The following is a 23,290-nucleotide window of genomic DNA, read 5'->3' as shown; positions in this document are numbered from 1 at the left end:
AGATTTGTGTGGCTTTACCAAAAATTTTATATCTTGATGTAGATACCTCGGAATCACAAACCATTTAATTTCTCAGAAACTAGAGTACAAGATCTACAATATATTTGAAATTCAGAATTAAAAACTTTCAGGATCGTTCTAGATGATTTTTTGAAATCGACTTTACATTAGAACAAGCCAACGGTTTCAGATTATCGCGGCTTCACCAAAACCTTTGTATCTCAATATTGGAATGTCAGAATTTAAAACTGTTTTAGTTGATAGAAATTTGACTCAGATAGCTTCGTTCTCACTAAAAATCATGGCCCGAATTATACCTGATTAGTTTAAGCAATACTTTGAACTCAATTTTCGAATCTGACACGCCTTGGCAGGTAACTATATTTCTTGTACTTGTATATTTTTCGCTACCTTCTTTTTTTGTTGTAGACAATGGAGATATCTTCGTCAACAAGGTTAGATGCCCATAGAAGGAAAATGTCACGACCCCAACCCCGGTCATGATGGCGCCCAACACATTGCTAGGCAAGCCCGACCATTTACCAACATTATCCCAAATTCTTATTCAGATTATAGATAAATATCACAGAGAATTTACTAAGTCATTACATTCAAGTGTATAATTCATAATAAAATCTGCGGAAGTTCAATTAAAATACCACACCATAGCCCAATAGAATCCGGTGTCACGAATATGAGCCTCTAATACAGAATATCCACCTATTACAAGTCTGTCTAGGAAAAATGCGGAATTAAAGATAGAGATAGAGGGGAGAGATCAAGGCTGCAAACGCCATGCAGCTACCTCAATACTCCCGGATACTGCTGCTCAGCTAACAAATCCTCACTCAGCCTGTGGTGTACCTGGATCTGCACGCAAGGTGCAGGGAGTAATGTGAGTACTCCGACCCAGTGAGTAATAAACATAAATAAAGGCTGAGAATAAGAAATCGTGGAAAAATACAAAGTAAACTATGACTGGCAGTTTAGAACAACAATTAGTGAAGCAACAAGTCAATTAAATCAGAGTACCAATTACTGAGACAGGTATAACAGATAAAAACAAATGCATGAGTGCAATGCAATGCATATGATGGTACACTCTATGCATGAGTGCAATGCAATGCATATGATGGTACTCTCTAGTACCCACTGCGGCGTGCAGCCCGAGCCATCCATTTTATTTATCGTCGACGACGCTCACTGGGGGTGTGTACAGACTCCGGAGGGGCTCCTACAGCCCAAGCGCAATATAAAGCCATCTTGTGGCATCAAATCTAGGCACTCGACCTCATATCAATATCAGTATAATCACCCAGGCTCTCGGCCTCAATATCAATGTAATCAACCAAGCCCTCGACCTCAATATCAATGTAATCAACCAGGCTCTCGGCCTCAATATCAATATAACACTGCTGCGGCGCGCAGCCCGATCCATGCTCAGTCCAGAAATCATCATAAGCCCCTTGGGCATTTGTAAAACAGTAGTTCTCAGCCCGAAATATCATTTAGAAATATCATTTAAGTTTTCAAATCTTAGAAAGATGGCTGAGTTTGCAAAACAGTATTTAAAACCTTGGACTGAGGTCAAATGATATGCATGTATGCAAAAACAGTGATGTCAATCCCTGAAGGATTCAAATAATTGGCAAGAAGCCCAAATGTAACAATTAAATCCAAGTAAGGATGATTCTCAATTTAGTTCAAATAGAAAACACGGTAAAAACATCTCTCGGGACGGACCAAGTCACAATCCCCAATGGTGCTCTACCCCACGCCCGTTATCCGGCATGCAAGTCACCTCAATAAAGCGTTACGATGTGAAATTCCGGGGTTTCAAACCCTCAGGACATCATTTATATCAATTACTCACCTCAAATCGGCTATTTCTTTAATTCGCGACGCCTTTGCCCCTCGAATTGGCCTCCACGTGCGTCGAATCTGCCCAAAATCGCAACGAATATGTCACATAATGCTAAAGAGACAATACCCAATCGAAAGCACTCGAAAAATATCAAAATTCACGAATTTGGCAAAAAACCGAGCCCCGGGCCCACGTCTCGAAAAATCAGAAAATTGACATCACCGAATTCCTTATCTCGCCACGAGTCTATACATATCAAATTTACCAAAATCGGAGTCCAAATGACACGTCAAATCCAAATTTGAAATATTAAAACTAAAGCCCTAGTTCTTCCTCTTTCGCTAAATTTCCATGGATTCCAAGATCAATTTCACAATAAAAACGTGTTTTTAGTTCATAGGACTTACCTCCAATCACTTCCTGTCGAAACCCCCTTCAATCCCCGTCCAAAAGCTCTCAAGGTTGCTCAAAAATGGAGGAAATGGGACTTGGATCGCGGGTGAAATGTTTATTAAACTCACTCACCCCCTTAAATTCACGCGTGTGGACACTGTTCACCCGCGCGTTTACTGTTCATGCGCGGTTACTGTTCACGCTGTTAAAAATATACAACAGTAGCCAAAGAAATTGCAGCACTTTTCTTTTTACTAAAATGGCTCTAACTCCATCATACGAACTCGGAATTCGATGATTCTTGTTCCTATGAGTCACAAATAATGATACAAACATAGTCCTTCAATCGAAACTTAATTCGGAGCTCGTTTGCTCAGTGCGATATCCATTTCGCTCGTTAAACAATTAACTCATATTTCGTGTCAAAAACCCAATCGCCTTGATGAAATTAGACCAAACATTCCAGATCACTCCTATAATTCATTATTTAAATTTTGGAAATCTCGAAATAAAATTTCGATCTCTAGAACTAAAAATGGACCTTTGGATCATTACATGCTTATGCTCAAACGGCAAAAATCTTCCAAAAACTCTTCCAAAACTTATCCGAGCCTCATGGGACCCCGACCAAACATGCCAACATAATTCATAACATTATTCAAACCTCTTCCAATCATCAAAATACCTCAAACGACATCAAATTACCCAAAACTCATCGAATTCAAGCCTAATTTTCTAAAAACTTCCGAAATACACTTTAGATCAAAAACCCGACCAAACCACGTACGAATGACCTAAAATTTTGCACACATATCCCAAATCACCTAACGAAGCTACAGCAACTCTCGGAATTCCATTCCGACTTTGGGATCAAAATCTCACCTATCAACCGGAATTCGCCAAAATACTAACTTCGCCAATTCAAGCCTAATTCTACACCGGACCTCCAAAATTACTTCCGATCACACTCCTAAGTCACAAATCATCCCCCAAAGCTAACCGAATCATCGGAATTCATATCCGAGCCCTCTAACTCATAAGTCAACATCGGGTTGACTTTTCCAACTTAAGTCTTCTTAAAAGAGACTAAGTGTCTCATTTCTTATCAAAACCACTCCAAACCAACTCGATCACATAAGATACGGATAATAAAGCATAAAGAAGCTGAGAATGGGAAAAAAATAGAGCGGTAACCCATGAGACGACGGGCCGGGTCTCACAGAAAATTCGTGGCAGAAAAATAGAAGTTCAAATCTTCAACATTATATGGGAGGACAAGTCCATGACGGTATATGGAACGACAAATCCATGACAGCATATATGGAAGGATCAAATTCATGACAACATATAGAAGGATAAAATTCATGAAGAGGCCAACTTAAGGTGCATAGGGACTTAAATGTCCACTTTAAGATTGGAAAAGTATAATTCCTTTTGAAGACAAACATACGAAGAGGTCAACTTAAGGTGCAAAGAGACCTAAACGTTCACCTTAAGATTGGAAAATTATAGTTCCTTTTAAGGACAAACCCACGAAGAGACCAACTTAAGGCGCAAAGGGACTTATATGTCCACCTTAAGATTGGAAAGTTATAGTTCTTTTTAAGGACAATCCTACGAAGAGGCCAACTTAAGATGAAAAGGGACTTAAAAGCTTCAACTGGAAGACTTAGTGGACGTAACGACATCGACTTGAACACTTGGAAAACTTTGCAGATTTGGTGGACCTTGCAGACTTCAACTTGAAGAGTGGTGGACTTTTAAAATCAACTTAAAAAGTTAGAAGACTTGAGGACTTCAACTTGAATATTTGGAGGGCTTAAATAATTCAACTTGAAGACCGGCGAATTTGAAAACTGACGGGCTTAAAGACTTCAACTTGGAGACTTCGATGGCTTAAGTATTTCAACATGAAGAATGAAGAACTTGAAGACCGACGGACTTGAAGACTTCAACTTGAAGACTTGGAGGGCTTAAATATTCAACTTGAAGACCGAAGAACTTGAAGACAGGCAGGCTTAAAGATTTGGCGAACATGAAGACATAAAGAACCTGTTACATCTCGCGTTTTTGTACACTAAAAGTTTCGTCTTCGGTTAATTGATGTAGACTCGGGGATGATCATCTTGATGTTAATGTACTTACGCTATTTATAACAAGCAATAAATAAGTAGAACAAGGGGTACACGAATTAAGGAAAACGAGTTTCGTTGAAAGTGGTCAATTTAGAATAAAATATGGGTCGAGCGATAATACCCGATAATTATGAACTAGTACCATGCAAGGTACCATATGACTATGGTAGTATAATATATAAAGTATATGTGAAGTATTTTAAAAATAAATAGAATTTTAAGTAATTTGTGGTAATTTTTAAATTATACGGGTAATTGATTAATTACCGGGTAATAAGACATTACCCAATTAACTAATAAGTGGATAAAAATTTAATAAATTAACCACTCTCTGCGTGGCACAAGGCCACCAATTTAAGAAATGACTCACTGCACATAAGTGTAGGTGTCTAACTAATAATCAAATATGACTTAAGCATAAAGTGACTAAAACTTATAAAATCTTATCTAATTAGACCATTTGTTCTTAGCTTCAAGTCATGTCTTGGAATCAAGAACTTGGAAACAGATTCTCGTCCAAACTCTTAGCCAAAGAGTTCAAGTGAAATTTCAAAGTTCAACAAATAGACTAAATCCATTTCTGTCCTTGTTCAAAAACGTTAGAAGCAAAGCAGAACAAATTCGTCCAAGATTTCAAGTTCGTCCAAGTGTAAATTTCGTCCATATTTCGCAGAAGCAGATTCGTTCAAATAATTCCAGGAACAAATATGTTAAGGCAATCCCTTTTTTATGCTGAAGAAACGAGCAAACACACAGTTTTCATAAATTATTCTATTCATAAAAATAGTAGGGGTGTCTATATTCTTGATTCCTCATGAAAAATATTATTATCTTCTGTTCATGGGTCTCAGAATAATACGCAGTTGGAAAAAAATTTCCAGAAGGAATATTGAGATTATTATGTATTTTTCATGCATTTTACTTATTTATACATGTGCATCGATTCATGACCAGATGGCATTATATACGCGTATATATGTAAATATATGTATATGTGATATGGAAAAAGGTTATGGCGTTGTATACGCACCACCACCTGATCAGATGGTATATATTGATGATGTTGCCCACAGTGGTCAAGACGATATGATGGGATGCCCTCAGTGGCTTGATGATATTATGTACACCCATACCTATGCATGGCATGACATTTATACGCACGTGCATGACATTATAAACGTTTCAGAATTTACAAAGTTATTCAGATTTAAAGATGTGTTTCTGTATTCCATGTTTCACCTATGTCTTTTACGTACTAATTTTCATGTCTTACATACTTAGTACATTTTTCGTACTGACGCTCTATTATACGGGGCCTGCATTTCATGCCCGCAGATGCAGGTAGGCAAGCTGACGGTCCCCCTTCTTAGGATCCCTGATCAGCGAGAGTTGGCATGCTCCATTTGATCCGGAGCTTCTTTTGATTTTGGTACGATACGTTTGTATATATATATATATATATATGTGTGTGTATATGGGTATGACGTGGCTCAGTCCCGTCTTTGTACAGTTATATTTCTGTTAGAGGTTTGTAGACAGTATGTCTAGTTGGATTATATGTGGCCTTGTCGGCTTTCAGTTTTGGATGTATAGTTGTCTATAGTAGCCTTGCCGGCTCGCCCACTATATTCTACATGTATACATACATATGCCTTGATGGCAGGTTTCCTTCATGTATGTTAATTTCGTAATGCAACAGATGTTATTCAGATTCATATCTTAGATGCATGCTTAGGGGTGTTTGACAGGTAGGACTTAGGCACCCATCGCGGCCCATCGGTTTGGGTCATGACAAAAGTGGTATCAGAGCAGTTCTGTCCTAGGATTGTCTACAGACATGTCTAGCAGAGTCTTGTTTATGGGTGTGTTGTGCACCACACTTATAAATAGGAGGCTATAGGACATATAGGATGTTATCCTCTCTTTTTATCTCAGATCGTGCGATACAAGAATTCATGTTCCTAACGATATGTTATATTTTCAGCAATGCCTCCAAAGAGTACGACCGCTCAGAAGGGAAAGTTCGTGGCCGATTAGACTACTAGTCGAGCGCCACAAGTTACCAGGGTTCGGGGAAAGTCTCATGGTGAGGTTCCATCTGAGACTTCACATACCCCGCTCCAGCGTCCGCCCCTGTACATTCAGCACCTCAGTTGGATGTACCGGGTCAAGAGATGAGAGATGCTATTCAGTTATTGACCCGATTAGTAGTCGCACAGGCTCGGCATCAGGAAGTAGGTATTGGTCATGCAGATAGGTTCGTAAGTGCGAGGGTTCGTGACTTTATTAATATAGACCCTCCGGTATTCACTGGAGTAGATCCAAACGAGGACCCTCAGGTATTTATTGATAAAGTGCAGAGGACGTTACAGGTAATGAAGGCCACTGCGACTGAGTCAGTTGAGCTAGCTTCCTATAGACTCCGAGATGTTGCAGTTAATTGGTACGAGTCTTGGGAATTGTCCAGAGGTGAGGATGCCCCTCCAGCAGTATGGCAGGAGTTTACAGATGTTTTTCTTCGTCATTATCTGCCACCAGAGCTTAGGCAAGCTAGAGTTGATAGGTTCTTGACCCTTCGGCAGGGTAACATGAGTGTTCGGGAGTACATTCTTCAGTTTGATTCGTTGGCTAGGTATGCTCCCACTATTGTATCTAAAATGGAGGATCGGGTTCACCAGTTCATAATGGGATTAGAGCCTCGCCGAGAGGTAGATTTATTTCCTATCTCAAGGCAAGGAAGATGATCAATAAGGTGATGTATTTATCACTTAGTTCGGGTTCAGTATGTGGAAGTAGAGTCACCAACCATTCAATCCATCCCTGTGGTGAATGAGTTTCCCTGATGAGCTTCGGGGTCTCCCGCTAAAATGAGAAATTGAGTTTTCTATTGACCTACTACCAGATACTCACCCAATATCTATTCCTCCCTATAGAATGGCCCCCGCAGAGCTGAAAGAATTTAAAGAACAATTAAAGGACTTACTTGAAAAAGGCTTTATCATACCTAGTACGTCACTGTGGGGAGCACCTATTTTGTTTGTGAGAAAGAAAGATGGTTCCTTATAAATGTGTATTGATTATAGGCAGCTGAATAAGGTGACGGTCAAGAATAAGTACCCGCTCCCGAGAATTGATGACTTATTCGATCAGTTGCAAGGTGCCAAGTGTTTTTCAAAGATAGACTTGAGGTCCGGGTACCATCAGGTAAGGGTTAAGGATGAAGATATTCCGAAGATAGCATTCAGGACTAGATATGGGCACTTTGAATTTCGGGTTATGTCATTCGGTCTGACCAATGCCCCAACAGTATTCATGGATTTGATGAACCGTGTGTTCAGGCCTTTCTTAGATCTATTCATAATTGTATTTATTGACGATATATTGGTGTATTCTTGTTTAGAGGATGAGCATGCAGATCATCTGCATACTATGCTCAGAGTTCTACAAGAAGAGAAGTTGTATGCAAAACTTTCTAAATATGAATTCTGGTTGAACTCTGTGGCTTTTCTTGGACATGTTATTTCGGGTGAAGGCATCCGGGTGGATACACAAAAGATTGAGGCAGTAAAGACTTGGCCTAGACCCACAATACCGACGGAGGTTCGTAGCTTTCTTGGTTTGGCAGGTTATTACAAGAGATTTGTAGAGGGATTTTCTTCCCTTTCAGCACCTTTTGACAAAGTTGACTCGGAGGGGAGCAAAGTTTCAATGGACTGATGCTTGTGAACGGAGTTTCCAAGCATTAAAGGACAGATTAATGTCAGCACTGGTTCTAACGCTTCCAGAAAGGAACCGATGGTTACGTTATTTATTGTGACGCTTCAGGCATTGGGTTGGGTTGTGTGTTGATGCAGCATAGTAAGGTTGTGGCTTATGCTTCTAGAAAACTAAGAAAGCATGAGAAGAACTACCCGACCCACGATTTAGAGTTAGTTGCGGTAATTCATGCACTAAAGATGTGGAGGCACTACTTGTATGGCATTCATATTGATATATATACGGATCATAAGAGCCTCCAGATCCTCAAGCAAAAGGAATTGAATCTATGTCAAAGGGGATTGTTAGAGCTACTTAAAGACTATGACGTTGATATTTTATACCATCCGGGGAAGGCGAACGTAGTAGCCGACGCCCTCGGTGGTAGATCTATAGGTAGCCTGTCGTATTTTCATCCAAAAAAGAGGGTAATAGCCCATGAGGTTCATCAGCTAGCTAGTATTGTAGTTCGGTTACTGGACTTAGGTGATGTTGGAATTACTCTTCAGGATATGGCAACATCCTCTTTAGTAACTGAAGTGAAGGAACACCAGTACGAGGATCCTATGTTAGTTCATTATAGGGATACCACCCTTCAGAAGGAGAAGATGCCGTTTGAAATTACAGAAGATGGGGTCCTCAGATATCAAGGACGATTATGTATGCCTAATGTTTCAGGGCTGCATCGGCAGGTTATGGGAGAAAATCATTATTCTCGTTATTCTATCCATCCAGGAGCGACAAAGATATATCATGACATCAGGGAAGTACATTGGTGGGACGGAATGAAAAAGGATATAGCAGAATTTGTTGCTCAGTGCCCTAACTGTCAACAAGTTAAAATTGAGCATTAAAAACCCGGTGGATTATTGCAGGGTATGTAGATTCCGACTTGGAAATGGGAAGTAATCAATATAGATTTCATCATAGGCTTACCTCGTACCTAACGTAAGTTCGATTCGATATGGGTGATTATTGATAGGCTTAGAAAGTCAGCCTATTTTTTGCCCGTTAGAACTACATATTCCTCAGAGGATTATGCGAGGCTTTATATTAAGGAGATAGTACGACTGCATGGTGTCCCTGTATCTATTATCTTGGATAGAGGAGCTCAATTTACAACTAACTTCTGGAGGTCCTTCCAAAAAGGATTGGGGACTCAAGTAAGTCTTAGTACAATATTTCATCCCCAGACAGACGGACAGGCTGAGTGTACTATTCAAACACTGGAGGATATGTTACGAGCTTGTGTAATAAACTTCAAAGGTAGCTGGGATGATCATCTGCCACTTGTTGAGTTTGCATATAATAATAACTACCATTCCAGTGTTCAGATGGCTCCATACGAAGCTCTTTACGGATGGAAGTGTAGGTCGTCTATAGGTTGGTTTGATATTGGAGAATCTGGATTATATGGGCCAAACCTGGTTCAGCAAGCCTTAGAAAAAGTAAAGCTTATCCGGGATCGACTATTGACAGCTCAGAGTCGTTAGAAGTCATATTCTGATGTGCGGCTACGAGAATTAAAGTTTGGGGTTAATGACTGGGTATTCTTAAAAGTGTCACCTATGAAGGGTGTGATGAGGTTTGGCAAGAAAGGCAAACTTAGCCCACGGTATATTGGGCCTTATAGGATCATTCGGAGAGTGGGCCGAGTAGCTTATGAGTTAGAATTGCCCTCGAAATTGGAGTCTGTCCATCCGTTTTTTCACGTATCTATGTTATGGAAGTACATTAATGATCCTACCTGAGTGGTGCCCACGAATGATGTACAGATTACAGAAGACTTATCATACGAGGAAGTTCCAGTTGCCATTCTAGACGGACAAATCCACAAGCTATGGAATAAGAAGGTAGCCTCCGTGAAAGTACTTTGGAGGAACAACAAGGTGGAAGAAATGACTTGGGAGGTCGAGGAAGACATGAAGTCTAAATATTCATACTTATTTCCTCCTCTAGTGAAGGGTCCGACTGAGACGTCATAATCATAAGGTACGTGTACAAATTCTTTTGTTGGCTATTGTCGTTGGTCGTGTGAGGTCATGGTCGTTATTCATAATTATGGTCCTGTATGGCGTTGGGTTATTAAGCTTCTATGAAGAGAATTGGTAGTGGTGTTGTTACAAAGGCGACCCTGCCAAAGTTATATGAATCACGGGGAGTTGAACATTCGAGGACGAATGTTTCTAAGAGGGGAAGGATGTTACATCTCGTGTTTTCGTACGTTAAAAGTTTTGTCTTCAGTTAATTGACGTATACTCGGGGATGAGATCATCTTGACGTTAACGTACTTACGCTATTTATAACAAGTGATAAATAAGTGTTATGAAGGATAAGGGAGTACACGGATTAAGGAAAATGAGTTTCGTTGAAAGTGGCCAATTTGGAATAAAATACGAGTCGAGCGATAATACCCGATAATTATAAACTAGTACCATGTATTATACCCCATTTTAACACAGATCAAATAGAGTACAACGTATTGGTGATTCCTGAATTAATTACTAATTAAAGAGTCGTCACCTAATTATTTTAAAGGTGAATTAGGACACCTATTTTAACTAAGTAATGTAAAGTTAAACTTCGTTAAAGTCTACTAAATATGAGATATTCTAAGGCAAAGGTTCAAATTAACTTAAGGGGAAGGTGTGAGGCACCCTCAAGACCCACATGAGACGAGCGTCACTTCCGGACTTAGTGTAATCTAACTAAAGCTTTATAAGACTATTAGACTACAATACTAAAATATTTCAACATAATACTGTATGTCATTTGAAAACTCAAAATTTTGCTTTTTAGGATTTTAACTCCAAAATACGTAGAGGCTTAAGAAAACGTCATTTTCGCAAAGGTTGAAGCTTGAAACTAAGAAAGTTTAGAAAGCCAAATCTAATAGATAGGCAAAGCATCCTATTGATTTAAAGGACAATCAGATCTAGTATGATAAGGAAAATACTTGGTAAGGAAAATTCTAATTGGACTAAAACTAAGACCAACCCATATTGACTTAATTATTATTCAATTTAACTGATTTCATAAGCACTGCTAAATAGCTAGGCGTTAGTGGAATTTCTAGTTTGATTTTTAACTATATTTGTTACCCTTACGTGTTCATGCAAGAACTAATTAAGAATAATTGTAAATAAAATATTTGTAAGCAAGAAGTCACATGATTTATGAGCATAAGCAGATGTTTTTAAATGTCCAACCAGAATGTAAGAAGCCCAACACTTATCGATATAAATAGATTCTTAAGCAGTAATTATATACTTAAAGCTAAATATCTAGTATTTCCATATTGTTTATTATAAAGAAATCATAAGGTATACTTCTATACTTTAAAGAAGCAAATAAGCCACGTACGTGAAGTAAGCAAAGAGAGACTTTTGCATAATCATTTAGAGTAACAAAGATACTATCATCTATTAAGAGATTTTCCAAACAATGAATACACCTTAACATATTGAAGGCTTACCGTAAGCATATTGGCAACAAAAATTTCTCATAATAGATTGCCTAATTCTAAAGGATCTAAGTCACGGTTTCTGCTCTTAGATCATTAGTCATACTTCTTAACAGGTAATGCAGCTAGAACAAACACATATCCTAAATACATTGTCCGAACAGATTTACAGACTAAGATAACATCTGTTTGGACCAAGCGGCAGATTATTTAAAGTTAGTGACACATTAAGCATGGTTTTTCGGACTGGTTTTCACGCTCAAATTTAGTCAAAAGTATAAGAACATGATTTCTCCTTTTTACTATTGATATCTGTCACGGATTATACACAGATTTACAATAGAACATAAAAGAAACAATTTTCCTGGTCAGGCTTCAAAGTTCAAGCTCAACAAAAAGAATAAAATATTTAACATGTCATATTATTCAAGATTTTGTTTCAATATAATCTTTTAAAATAAATATGATTCCAAGTAAAACAAATTTCAGCATATGAAAAGGGAAACTCTAAGTCAACAAAGCAGAGCACATATAATATTTTAACGAAATCCAAAATCAAATTCCCATGTTCAGGATCTTCACATATGAAAAATAAATAAAATAGAAATGAAACAAGGACATTCTACTTCCAAAATTAAAGGCTATGACACATATGCACAACAGAAAACATAATAAAATTTAGGTTAAGATCTAACCTTTTATGGAGCAGGAACTGGAGCGTGTGAGGCTTCGAATCTATTCCCTCCACGTAACAAGATCGAAAAGTGGTGTTAGCGAACTAGATAGACACTGAGATTATAGAAAAGAAAAGAGTTGCTTGTTGACTCGGTTTGGCAATGTTCGAGCTATTTTCCAGGATTCAAAAGATGATTTGGCTGAAAATTTTAGGAGTATTTATAGATGTAAAATTGAGGTTCTTAGTTCCTTTGAGCGAGAATTTGAAAGTTCGGATTTCAAAAGAAATCAAATGGATCCGTTTGAATTTTAACGTTGAAACTTTTTTGGATGGATTCGATCTTCATGTGATTTTTCAGTGATATCCTTCAGGTTACACCCGAAAATGGTGGGATATGCTCTATCACGCAGGGATTTGAAAGTCAAGAATTGGCCAAAAAATAGAGGAAAAGTCAAGATGACAGAGATTGAAAGTGACATACGAGAGGGAAAAGGGATGAAACTTAATTAAAAATAAACAATAAAATAAATAAGTGCTAGCATTTATTTAGGAATTCTCTGAAAGATAGAAGAAAATTGATCTTGACCATTAATTGATGAATTCATATGGCAATATGTGGGGTCAAAGTATGAAAGGACGAGGAAAGAGTGTGTTAGACGTGTGTTTTTGGTTGTTGGGAGCCTAGATGTTGCTGACATGGATCTTATATGGCGCCTACATGAAGGTAGAATAGAGTAGATGGGCTGGTAGATATGGACCTCCGATTTGGACTATTTTGGCCTCCTCTTTTTGGGTCAAAAAATCTAGAATATAAATTATAAGAATTGGCCCCATTTTAAATAATATTGGACTTTACCAAGATAATCCAATTTAGATTTAAAAGTCCTTTTTCACTTTAAAATTTACTATGCTTCCATAATTCTAATAATTTATAATAAAATATATTATATTATATTGTTATAAAAATAATATTTAGTACGTATGCATTTATATAGAATAGAAAATAGAGAACTAAACAATATTTGTATTAATTACTACGATGCATTAGCATAATATGATGGTGATTAAGTTACTAAAATAATAACGATATAGTAACAATAAATTAATATGCTAGATTATATTAAGGCTAATAATTGTACTTTATTTTAAACATCTTGAGGCTGGAAAAAATATAACAAATATTTTGGATAAATATACTTAGTAAATTATTAAGAATTAGGAAGCATAGAGAAATAGATCCGGAAAAGGAGGGGCAAAATTGATTGTCAACACCATGCAAGGTACCATATGACCACGGCAGTATAATATATAAAGTATATGTGAAGTATTTTAAAAATAAATAAAATTTTAAGTAATTTGTGACAATTTTTAAATTATGCGGGTAATTGATTAATTATAGAGTAACAAAACATTACTCAGTTAACTAATAAGTGGATAAAAATTTAATAAATTAACCACTCTCCATGTGGCACAAGGCCACCAATTTAAGAAATGACTCACTACACATAAGTGTAGGTATTTACCTAATAATCAAATATGACTTAAGCATAAAGTGACTAAGACTTATAAAATCTTATCTAATTAGACCATTTGTTCTTAGCTTCAAAGTCATGTCTTGAAATCAAGAACTTTGAAACAGATTCTCGTCCAAACTCTTAGCCAAAGAGTTTAAGTGAAATTTCAAAGTTCAACAAATAGATTAAATCCATTTCTGTCCTTGTTCAAAAACGTTAGAAGCAAAGCAGAACAAATTCATCCAAGATTTCAAGTTCGTCCAAGTGTGAATTTCGTCCATATTTCGTAGAAGCAGATTCGTTCAAATAATTCCAGGAACAGGTATATTAAGGTCATCCCTTCTTTCTTTTGGCATGGTCCAAATTATACTGAAGAAACGAGACACATAGTTTCCATAAATTACTCTATTCATAGAAATAGTAGGGGTGTCTATATTCTTGATTCCCCATGAAAAATATTATTATCTTCTGTTCATGGGTCTCAGAATAATACGCAGTTGGAAAAGTTTATCCGGAAGGAATATTGAGATTATTACATATTTTTCATGCATTTCACTTATTTATACATGTGCATCGATCTATGACCAGATGGCATTATATATGCGTATATATGTAAATATATGTATATGGGATATGGAAAAATGTTATGGCATTATATACGCACCACCACCTGATCAGCTGATATATGTTGGTGATGTTGCCCACAGTGGCCGAGACAATATGATGGGATACCCTCAATGGCTTGATGATATTATTATACTCATACCTATGCATGACACGACATTTATACGCACGTGCATGACATTATAAACGTTTCAGAATTTACAAAGTTATTCAGATTTAAAGACGTGTTTTTGTATTCCATGTTTCACTTATGTCTCTTACGTACTAATTTTCATGCCTTACATACTCAGTACATTTTTCGTACTGACGCCCTATTTCACGGGGCCTGCATTTCATGCCCGCAGGTGTAGGTAGGCAAGCTGACGGTCCACCTTCTTAGGATCCCTGATCAGTGAGAGTTGGCGTGCTCCATTTGATTCGGAGCTGCTTTTGATTTTGGTATGATACGTTTGTGTGTGTATATATATATATATGTATGTATGTATGTATGTATGTATGTATGTATGTATATGGGTATGACGTGGCTCAGTCCCGTCTTTGTACAGTTATGTTTCTGTTAGAGGTCTGTGGACAGTATGTCTAGTTGGGTTATATGTGGCCGTGTCAGCTTTCAGCTTTGGATGTATAGTTGTCTATAGCAGCCTTGCCGGCTCGGCCACTATATTCTGCATGTATACGTACATATACCTTGATGGAAGGTTTCCTTCACATATGTTAATTTCGTGATGCAACAGATATTACTCAGGTTCATATCTTAGACGCATGCTTAGGGGTGTTTGATAGGTAGGACTCAGGCTCCCATCGCGGCCCATCGGTTTGGGTCGTGATAGAACCCCTATACTTCAATGCAAATACTTGGTACCCTTCGAAAAGATTATAATCGTCCCACTGAAGACACTGGTTTACCCTATAGGCTTGCCCCCTCTAAGTTATATGAGATCCAAAATTCAATAGAAAAATGATATTTCAGCCCGACTTTCAAGTGTTGGTTGAATGAATTACTTCCATCATACTTCATTTGTACAACGATTAGGGCAGTATGTATCTTTTGAACTTATGTGACTGAACTTAGAATAAAACTTTAAGCTGCCTACGTACCTCGGTAAAGAAGATCAAGTCATACCGTAGTTCATAATGGGTGATTTTTTTATGTCATAACTTTTGCCTAGGCTGCCTCTTTCGAGGTTTTCAACCTAGCGACTTTTTTTTTGGACCCTACACAGTTTAGACTCATGCGAGCCAGGAGTGTAGGAACATGCAGTTTTGGCTCATGCATCAAGGAGCGCAACGACTTGCAATTTAAGCTCGTGTTTTGAGGAGCTTTGCAACTTGGAGATTTTGCTCAAATTTGAAGAGCTTTATGACCTGCAGTTTAGGCTCGTGCGTTCAGGAGCGTTGTAATTTGAAGATTTGTCTTACAATTTGAAATGCTTCCCAACTTGAAGACTTGCTCAATTTTGAAGAGCTTTGCAACTTAAAGGTTTTGCTCGAATTTGGAGAGATTTACAACTTGAAGACTTTTCCGAATTTGAAGAGCTTTATGTCTTGATGTTTGGCTCGAATTTGAAAAACTTTATGATTTGAAGTCCTTGCTCGACTTTGAAGAGCTTTCGACTTGAGTCTTTGATCGAATTTGAAAAACTTTGCAACTTGAACACTTTGCTCAAATTTGAAGAGCTTTACGTCTTAAAGATTTAGTTCAAAATTGGGGAGCTTTGGTACATACAATATATACTCATGTGCCGAGAAGCATTATAACTTGCAGTTTAGGCTCGTGCGTTGAGGGGCATTATAACTTGCAGTTTAGGTTCATGCATTGAGAAGCATGATAATTTGCATCTTAGGCTCATGCATTAAGGAGAATAGCAACATGCATGGACTCTTCAGTTTCATCTTCAGATGAATACTTGCCCCCATTCTGAGCATCGTCTGCTTTTATTTCATCATGAGGCTCAAAGTCAAGAAACCTTTGATCTCCACTTGTAGCCATACTCAATTCCAGATCATATTCAAGAGTTGCTAGTTTTTCAAATGTTTTGGGCTTTATTCCTTGTAAGATATAGCAAAGACTCCATTGCATGCCTTGAATGCACATTTCGATGCCAGAAGGTTCGCTAAGGTGATCTGTACAGTTGAGGCTTAAGCTCCTCCAGTGGTTGATAAAGTCAATAACCGGCTCATCCTTTCCTTGATAAGTGTTTGTAAGTTCGATCATGCTTATGATGCATCTTGTGCTATAGAAACGATTGAGAAACTCTTGCTAGAACTGCTCCTAACTATCGATAGAACCAAGTTCGAGATCTGTGTACCAATCGAATGCATTACCTTTGAGAGAATGAACAAACTGTTTGATAAGATAATTACCGTACATTCCAGCATTGTTGCAAGTTTCAACAAAGTGCGCTACATGTTGTTTTAGATTTCCTTTGTCAATGAATTCTTGCAACTTAGGAGGTTGATAACCAACATGCATCTTTAAATTATCAATTCTTTGCGTATATGGCTTTGCATATGTGAGATATAATTTGGATGACGACTTAGGATTATCTTTGATAGCCTCCATGATAAAGTCCTTCAATTTCTCAACGGGAATCAAACCTTCAGCAGAGACTTGAATCTCCTTGGTTGTCGTTGCTTGCTTTACGGAGGAGTCTTCTTTCTCTTGTGATCTTTGAAAATTTAAAGGTGTTTGTGTCGATTCTTCCTCTATTATGCTATCCAATGTATCTGTTAACTTCAAAAGTTTAGCATCTTGATATTGCATGTGCTTTGATAAGTTTCAATTGCTTTCGAAAAATTTTCAAGTTGTTCTTCTACAGTAGAAGCTTCAATAACCATTGCTTGCATGATCGCCATTGAGGATGAAGAATAATATGGATCATTGTTGGAATAGAGCTTAGTGGTTGCATGAGGATATCCAACGCTCAAGTCAACATCATCAACTTGCAATAAAGGTTTCTTGGACTTAGATAAACTAAGTTGAGCAAGAACCTCTTCGATCTTTTTAGCAACATCGTTCCCTTTCTGCGTCACACTTATAGAGGATCTTGTTCCTTTTGAGGATGAAGATCCGAAAATAGGGCTTGATGCGGATGACACTTGAAGTGTTTGTTTTCCTAAAGAGCTTACTTTTCTCCTTGTGACTTGTCCAAAGTTTCCAAAGGTAACATCGAGGATGCTTTCCACATCAGCATAGAACCTGGAATTAGCAACCTTGGTGGAAGTTGAACCGGAGTTGATTTTCTTTGAAGCCATTTCAATGTTCTTGAACTTTGGTGATTGAAAAGTTGAGATGAGAGGTAGAGATTATGCCACTGGGTGTGCAAGAATTTGTAGACAATAAATTGTGTCAAGAAAATAAAATCAAGACCAAAAATATTGCAACGATCATAGTATTTGATTTCAAGTAATATGAGTGTACAATCTCTATGATTCCTTTGATTCTGCTTCCAGTATAAATTCAATGGCCTTTGAGCTTGATCTTGAATTTGATTTGATTTATCTGTCGCGAACACTTTGATTGTTGCCACGAATTATATCACGAACAAGTAACCTTGATCTTGAATGCCTTGTATTTAATTTGATTTTATTCTTGATCTTGAATACTTGAAATTTGTGTTGAAGTGCTTGAATGCTTGAACACTTGCATGTAACAACCGACCGGTTGTTTTGAGATTTTGCACCTCGCTTGCCAGTTCTCGGTCATGACTAGACCCGTGTGGTATAGTATGACTTATGTAAATCGTCGGTTTTGGTTTTCAGGGTAATCAGAATGAATTTGGAAGAACAGTTCTCAGTTTGAAGCTTAAAATTTGAAAGGTTTAACCAAGTTTTGACTTGTTAGTATATGATCTTGGATTGGAATTTTTATGATTTGGTTAGCTCTGTTAGGTGATTTGGGACTTACGAGCGTAATTGGAATGTATTTTGGATGTCCGTGAAAGGTTTAGGCTTGAATTGGCGAAATTGGGATTTTGGCGTTTTCCGGTTGATAGGTGAGATTTTGATATAGGGATCGGAATGGAATTCCGAAAGTTGGAGTAGGTCTGTTGTGTCATTTGTGATGTGTGCACAAAATTTCAGGTCATTCGAACAAGGTTTGATAGATTTTTTGATCGAAAGCGGAATTTGAAAGTTTTTGGAATTCTTAGGCTCGAATCCGATGCAAACTTGGTGTTTTAATGTTGTTTTGAGTGTTCTGAAGGTTGGAACAAGTTTGAATGATATTATGGGATATGTTGGCATGTTTGGTTGAGGTCTCGAGAGCCTAGGGTGTGTTTCGGGTGGTTAAACAGATAAAATTCTTGTTTTGAAAGTTGCAGATTTCTTCAGTTCAGTGTTGCAGAGTTTTGGCCCTCGCGTTCGCCAAGAGATGTTGAGTGAGGCAGGCCAGTTATGCATCCTGATTGTGCATCGCGAACGCGTGGCATGGTTCGCGTTCGCGTAGAAGGGTGAAGCAGACTTGGGCACCAGGCCCTAAAGCATCACGTTCGTGACTGAAGAAACGCGTTCGCGTAGGCTAAGCTGGGTAAGGCATCCCGTTCGCGTAAGAGGAAATTTGAGCTGTGAATTATTTGTGCTTCGCGAATGCGAGGCTTGACCGCGTTCGCGAAAAAGGAATTTTTGGCCTGGGCAGAATGTTTAAATAGCCATGTTCGCGATTTTTGGTCTATCTTTCACCATTATTAAGCGATTTTGGAGATTTTTGAGAAGGATTGAAGAGGGAATCAAAGGGGAACACTTGGGGGTAAGATTTTTGAACTCAATACTCGATCCTATGTTGATTCTTACTTGTTTAAACATGAAATTGGTAGAATTTAAAGCCTAACATTGGGGAATCATGGCTTGAAAGTGGAGAGTGTAAATTGGAGATTTGATGGGCCATTTGAGGCCCGATTTTGATGTTCTTGGAATGTACGAACTCGTGAGAGTGTAAGGATTCTATCAGTGTAATTTTTATCAGATTCCAAGGCGTAGGCCCGGGGTCGGGTTTGGCCAATTTCAGAATTTTCGATGTAAATTGATTATTTTTGAGTGGGCTTTGTTCCCTTAGCATATTTTGATAGTATGAATCTGATTTTGGTTAGATTTTGAGCAATTGGAGTCCAATTCAAGGGGCAAAGGCATCGCGGGCTAGAGTTTGGACCGAATTGAGGTAAGTAATGATTGTAAATGTTGTCCTAAGGGTATGAAACCCCGGATTTCACATCGTTGTGCTACTATGAGGTGACGCACACGCTAGATGACGAGCGTGGAGTTGTGCACCGCTTGGAATTGTGACTTAGTCCATCCCGTACAATTGTTAAGTCGCGTAATTGATTGAAAACTGTTTGATATCATTGTGTTTTGAAAAGTATTGATATGTTTTGGGCGAAATGCCACGTTTGGGCCTTATACCAACTGTTTTGAACCCTTGTGGGGCTTTTACTATTTTTCCTCACTATTTTGACTTAATAATTGTACTCTGTCATGTTGTGTTTTATTAATTTCATAACTCAGCCTTATTTACTCAATTTTGATACTATAAATGATATTTGAGCTGAACGACATGTTTTACTAATAGTCCGAGTAGCTTGTGAGGTTGATGGCTGAGAGAGGCGGAAGACCTGATTGTGAGGTTGATGACTTAGATAGACCGAGGGTCTAATGGTAGGGTTGATGACTGAGAGAGGCTGAGGGCCTGGTTGTGAGGATTATATATTTATGGATTGGGCTACACGCCGCAGCAATATATATATATATATATATATGGATCGGGCTGCACGTAGCAGCGATATATGGATCGGGCTGCATGTCGCAGCAATATGTTGGGTCGGGATGCACGCCACAACGATATAGCGCTTGGGCTGTAGGAGCCCCTCCGGAGTCTGGACACCTCCAATGAGCGCAGTCGACTATATATATGGATCGGGCTGCACACCGCAACAATATATGGATCGGGTTGCACACCGCAACGGTTATGATAAGGTACCTATTGAGCGTGAGTGCTAAGTGTGAGCGCTGATTGCTGAGAGTTGAGTCATGAGTGATTGAGTGGCTTGCCCGAGGGGCTATATATACACACATATACGAGTGATGCTTTGCCTGAGGGGCCTATTTATGAACTTATTATTTTTCATTCCTCCTTAAAGTGAGTTTCTGTTGAATATGTTGATTAAATTACTACTTTCACTCATCTTTAGACTGAGCCTCTATTGAAAATGTTGAACAAATGCTTTAAACAACTTTCATTTAAATTGAAGTTTTTATGAGGTGTTCGGAATTTAGTCACCGATTTGGCTTTGTTACTTCCTCCGAGATTTTTAAGTAATGAAATGGTTCTAAATTTCTGTTTGCCGAGGGGCTGTATACGAACTATGTTTTGCCCAAGGGGCCGATTATAATTTTCATCACTTTCACTATATATATTTCTTTAAACCTCTATTTAAAAGGTTAGAAAGATATTTTCTAAAGAATTTTACTGAAGTTGAAAATTTAACTAAATGATTTGAATGGTATCCTGTTTTGGGAACATACTATAACCACTGTGGTGCTATGACATGGTTTACGTGATTTCTTACTGCTCAGTCTTCGTTTACTTTTATTACTTACTGAGTTAGCGTACTCACATTACTCCTTGCACCTTGTGTGCAGATTCAGGTATTTCTGAGCTCGGTGGCAGGTTCATCGGAGTTAGCAAGGTAATTGTCTGGCGATCGCAACCCTGCTTTTCTCCCTCCTTATTCTTCCTTAGTGTATTTCTTGTGATTTTCCCGGCCATGTTGGTTTTTATGTTGTTAGACAGTTGTAGTAGATACTCATGACTAGTGACACTCCAATGTCGGGCTTGTGTATTTATTCCGCACCGTTCATTTGAACTTACATCACGAGATTATTGATTAATAAATGGTATAAAAATAACTTTTGTCACACCTCCTTTTTCCACTCGAAAGGCGTATAAGGGAGTTTTTCCAATTAAAGTGACATTATTCGAAATGAGATTATTTTATTTAATTAGAGTCGCCACTTGGAATAAATTATTTGGTGTCCCAAGTCACCAGTTTATTTTAAAATCTCAAATCAAGGAAATTTGACTTTATTTAAAAGTCAGCGAAATCAGAACTTCTATATAAGGAATTATGTTAACCCGGGAGAAGGTGTTAGGCATTTTCGGGTTCCGTGGTTCGAGCACGGTCGCTTAAACTATTAATAATTGACCTATTATCTGATTAATTACAAGTTTTAAACCTAGTTGAATTTTTAAACTTTTAAACTGCTTTTAATTATTTTAAAACCGGTTTTAGGATTTATGGAATTATTTCTTGAACAAGTTACGATTGTCGTACACTTGTTGTTTTGGGGGCACACTGCAACCACGCTACATGAAATGCACCTGTGATTCGCAATATGTTTATTTTATTATTTTTCAAAGTTGTTATGATCGGGTCACATGAAATGCACACCCGAATTGGGGATTACGTATCGTAACTATGTCACGGGAGTCGTACCCATAGTCACGATGATTTAATTACGCGCCTAAAGCAAACTAAGAATGTTCATAATTATTCATTTCCTAAATTCGAGATTGTTGTGAGGCCATGGATTATAGCTATAACATTGTGGGTAGAAAGGGATGTATCTTGAGATGCCATTGGGCTTGACAGAATTATTTTGGCCCTAACTAGCTTAGTCCAACATTTTCTAATATCAAAGTTACGGCCCATAGTCTGTTAACTTCACCTACGGCCAATCATCCGGTCAAATCAACTCAAAATAAAAACCTTTGTAACTCTAAAAATTAACATCAAGGTCCAACTTAATCATAGTGTTACTGATTCCATTAATTTAGATCATAAACTATTCTAAGAAAAAAAAATAAAAAAAAAATCAACAAAGTATTTTAATTATGAGCAAATTATTATTATTCAAGGATAAGACAAACTAAGATTAATTCTAAAAACTTGTCAAACTGCCAGTTTAGCCTTAGTTAAGAAGTGATATTAATTTTTTAAAAGTCCCTAGATGAAACTACATCAGCCAAACAACAACCATTTATTTCAAATATAAAGAATAATCAATCAAAAGCATAAACAACAAGAAATGACTTCACACACTATTTGAATAACAATACATTAACCATAAAGTAAAGGAGAATGGACCTTTGTAGCAAACTTTCTTTATATTTAAAAACCGACTGTGAACAAAGATAGTCATCGACCTCTGACCGCACGCCGGAAAAAGACTCGAACTGAACCTCTCGGAATTGTGAATGGACAGCTCGTCGACTCGACTCGCACCTGTGGTGTCATTTTGGATGATCTCGAGGTTGTTTTTGGGTGGTTTTCGGGCTGGAATTCGGACTGATTTATGGAGGTGTTTTGATGTGAGTTTTGTTGTGTTTTTCAGCTTATTTGATGTAGTTTTTTCAACAAGATTTGATGCTGTTTTTCAACAATATTTTATGCTTATTTCAACAGTTTTTATGTTGTTTTTTCAGCAATTTTTATGTTGTTTTCCAGCAGCTTTTGAAGCATTTTTGGACTGAATTTTGTAGAGCTTTTGCTGCATTTTTATGATGTTTGAAGGCTGAGATCTAGAGGAAAAGAATGGGGTGTTTGGTTGTTGATGGGTGACGTTTTTTTGGGGGTTGAATTTCAGCTAGGTTTAGGGTATTTTTGGAGTTGTTTTTGCAGCTGGAATTTTTGGTTGGCTTTTTATGGAATTTTTGTGGAATTTGGTGGTGTCTTAACACAGGTGGAATGGAGTGGATTTTTACTGATTTTTGTGTGTGTGTATCGTGTGTTATAAGTAGAATGAGTGGGGAGTGGGTGGAGAACATGAGTGGAGAGAGTGGGAACATGAGTGGGGAAAGTGGGGGGAAATGAG

At 37.8% G+C, this 23,290-nt stretch overlaps 1 long non-coding RNA gene across 1 annotated transcript; it reads right to left on the bottom strand.

Annotated features, from left to right (window-relative positions):
* Positions 1–585: 585 nt before the first annotated feature.
* On the bottom strand, positions 586–13,063 carry LOC138884198 (uncharacterized). Its single transcript, XR_011404376.1, has 2 exons — positions 12,307–13,063; positions 586–870 (listed from the first exon to the last, which is right to left on the bottom strand). It is a non-coding gene; the product is annotated as an uncharacterized lncRNA (long non-coding RNA).
* Positions 13,064–23,290: the final 10,227 nt, after the last annotated feature.

Source organism: Nicotiana sylvestris, chromosome 12 (genome assembly GCF_000393655.2).
Source record: "Nicotiana sylvestris chromosome 12, ASM39365v2, whole genome shotgun sequence".
Classification (NCBI taxonomy): Eukaryota; Viridiplantae; Streptophyta; class Magnoliopsida; order Solanales; family Solanaceae; genus Nicotiana; species Nicotiana sylvestris.
This window is presented reverse-complemented; position numbering and strand designations above follow the sequence as displayed.